The sequence below is a fragment of the Solanum pennellii genome, chromosome 9 (assembly GCF_001406875.1).
Source record: "Solanum pennellii chromosome 9, SPENNV200".
NCBI classification, from domain to species: domain Eukaryota; kingdom Viridiplantae; phylum Streptophyta; class Magnoliopsida; order Solanales; family Solanaceae; genus Solanum; species Solanum pennellii.
Genome location: NC_028645.1, coordinates 78,224,957 through 78,228,900, shown reverse-complemented (window position 1 = coordinate 78,228,900; position 3,944 = coordinate 78,224,957).

Sequence of the window (3,944 nt, the reverse complement as noted above, 5' to 3'; positions counted from 1 at the left end):
AAATATCATATTAATAGAGATTCAAATTTAAATTTTTTATTAAAAATAAAAAAATATTTATTACTCTATCGCAATTTTTGTTGATTTGTCTACTAGTTATTATCACATCTTTTTTGAAAAATTTAATACGTGTTCATGATCCGGCTTAAAATTAATTGATATTTTCTTAACTTTAATTTATGTTTATTTTAATATACAAATTAAATGGAAATGAATCAACGAATTGTATGTACGACTTTTTTTGAGTAATATATTGTTAGATGTTTTTTTTTCATCAATTTTGTTATATTGTTAAATGTTTTTTCCATCAAATTTTTTTGTGTGATGATTTGTTCTTTTTTTAGTTAATTGTAAAATAAGAATGATATAATTTCATAAACATTCATAATTTTTCTTAGATTACAATTATTTTTTTTTTAAAATAGTACTAGTACTAAATTTTATATATATATATATATCCTTTTACTTTTCCAACCATCCATGTGATATTTCTTTTGTGGACAAAAAAAAAAATGGTTGTCAAAGAAGTACACAGACGAGGGACGTGTTAATTCAAAGTTATTTCTGTCACTTCCTTCACTTTTATTTATTGTTTATTTTTTAAAATATTGTTTTATTTCTTTATCTGTTATATCAAAAAAAATATAACATAATAATTTTTTATATTTACCCTCATCAATATTAAAAATTTATTTTCTAAAACATTATTTGATAAGGGATAATTTAATAAATACTTATATTATGTATTATTTTTTTAATGATATGACAAGTAAAAGTGAACAGGTAAATAAATTATAGAGAAAAGGGTCTGATATACCCCTCAACTTTGTCATTTAGAGCTAATATACCCCTTCTTATGAAAGTGGCTCATATATACCGCTACTTATAAACAAATGGCTCACATATACTCTTTTCCTCTAACGGAAATGAAAAAAAATAATTTTAATCTAAATTTTTATTATTTTTATCTAAAAAATATAATCCCATATGAGTAAATTTAATCCTTGTCTAACATATTTTTTTTGACTTTATGACTAATTTATAATTATTATTTTGATAATCAAATTTATTTATGTTTCACTAATATTCTTGTAAAACTTATTGTAGATGACCAAATTTTTTCTTCGGATACGAAATTAAATTACAATACACACAAAAAAAATAGTTTAATTTTTTTTCTTTAAACTAAGGAATGAAAGAAAAAAATAAAATAAGAATAAGAAACTCAAATAATTATAATAAAAGAAGCCAAAAAATAATCTATGTATGAAAAAAATTAAAATATACCTTAAACTTTGATATAAGAATCATATATACCCTAAATAATTTTTTAAAAAAAATTATAAATGATAAATATAAATTTAAAACTAATTTTTTTAACTTCCGTTAAATGAAGGGTATATGTGAGGCATTTTATAACGGCAGGGGTATGTGTGAGCCGTTTGTATAACGGTAAGGGCATATATGAGCCACTTTTATAACGAGGGTATATCAGCTCCAAATGACAAAGTTGAGGGGTGTATCAGACCATTTTCCCTAAATTATATGATAACTACTCGAGTCACGTACTTGACGTATTTTTGCTCAGGATTTTAATAGCAATAGAATTAGCTCATGAAAATATGATTCACTTAATTTATCTAAGTTTAGTAGATTATTGACTCACTTAATTTGTTTAAGTTTAGATGATTATTGACTCGCTTAATTCAATTGTAAAAATGAAAATGATCAACTAATATGAAGCGAAGTAGTATTTCCGAAATTGATTAGAGTTTAACGTAATTGACTTTAAGTATTTTATTGGATACTCCCTCCATCTCATTCTGTATATCAGTTCTTTCTATAAATAATTGGTTCAAAATACTTGTCATTTTATAAAATTAATGCATAAATTATTATATTGTTTCTTTTTATCTCATGAGTTATTAACCTTAAAAATATATATTTGAACAACTTGAAAAAGCTAAGTAGATGATTTATGTTCATTAGTTAAATTAATTAATTAAAATAAATTAATTCATATTCATTATTTAAAAATTTAAATTTCAAAAAAAATTAAATAAAAATAAAAAGAGTAAATTATATCATTTCTTAAAAAAAGTATAAAATTAAAAAATTGCATATAAAATAGGACAGGAAAGTATTTGAAGTCTTAAAAAAATAATGATGGTGAGCATGTACAAGATTAATTAGAATTTAATGTACTTGACATTGAGAGCCATCCTCATGCGTGTGTCTATTACTGACTCACCGTTCACTTTTAATTGTCATATCTTTTTATTTTTAGAATTGAATTATAAAAAATTTGATTATTATTTTAAAATGTATTTTTTTATCATATTAATATATAAAAAATTATAATTTATAATACTTTTCATACTGTTTTGTAATTACATTTTTATTTAAAATATCGAATTAATGTAATCTAATTTAACTTTGAAAAAAAATCAAATTAATTTTCAAAAAATACAACATAACAAATAAAAGTGATCAGCAAGAGTAGGATTTAGGAATATCAAGCTAGCGTATGGCCATAAATTTCCGTATTCTTAGCCAAATATTATTGGGGTGAAATTTAACCATGTGTTTGGTCATATTATTTGAAATATATATTTCACTTTTTTAGAAAAATATGATTTATACTCATAAGTTTTAAAAACTATCAAAACTAACCATAAATTTGTATTTTAAGTTAATTGGATCTTCGTTGCAACAAATAACAAATTGTATCCATGACACTAGAGCAACGTGATAGTTTGGAGTAAGTGCAACAAACATCATTACATACATTGTGAAGTAGATAAAGCACATGACTTGTTACTCTAAGTCGATTGTTCATCATTTTCATAAACAATCATATCATCACTTTCATATTCATTGAATATTTAATCACTACTTTGGTGTTCACGTAAAAAAAAATTAATACAACACAAACAACTAATATAGAGGGTGTTCTTGTAAAAGATAAAAGTTTGGTGTAAAATTTCAATTTTCAAAAGATTCCAAATAATAGAATTTGGTCCAAATACTAGAAAAAAACTAATATTTGCAAATTTGAGGTATTGTCAAATAATGACAAATTGTATGGACAAAAACTATTTGCCAGTTTTTCTCCAAATATTATTTGAGAAATTTATGAACAAACGGGTCCCAAATAAAGAAATTCTCAAATTAATCCGTTTACTTTTACTTGTCATTTATTTATAAAATAGATTTTTATTTTTATTTACTTTTTTTGACATATCAATAAAAAACAACTATATTTTTTCATGTTTTATTTTCAATATTAAATAGGGATAACGCACAAGTACCCTCTCAACCTGTGCCCGAAATCTCAAGAGACACACTTATACTATACTAAGGTCCTATTACCCCCCTGAACTTATTTTATTAATAATTTTCTACCCCTTTTCGGCCTACGTGGCACTATCTTGTGGGCCCAACACTGGTTGACTTTTTTTTCAAGCTAGTGCCACGTAAGCGGAAAAGGAGTAGAAAATTACTTATAAAATAAGTTCAGTGAAGTAATAGGACTTTGGTATAGTATAAGTGTGTCTCTGAGATTTCGAACATAGATAAAGGGGGTACTTGTGTATTTTCCCTATTAAATACATAGCCTTCAAATTATTTTTCATAATCTAATACTAACATCATTTAATAGGAACAATTTGGTAAAATACTTATATTAATAAATATTTTCCTTATATGTATATAAAACTTCTAGATTGAATGATTTCTATAACCATGACACCAAAGGATGTTATGAGTTGTAATTTGTACTAATAATATATAAATATTATTTTATTCTGAATATTTTATCTCTAATTTATTTTTTTCGATTGTAAATTTGAATTATCAAGTTTTAAGTAAATATTGTAGCCACGATTGTAGAAATCATGGTACAAGAAGCCAAAATATTTAAAACACATTTGTACACAATTTTT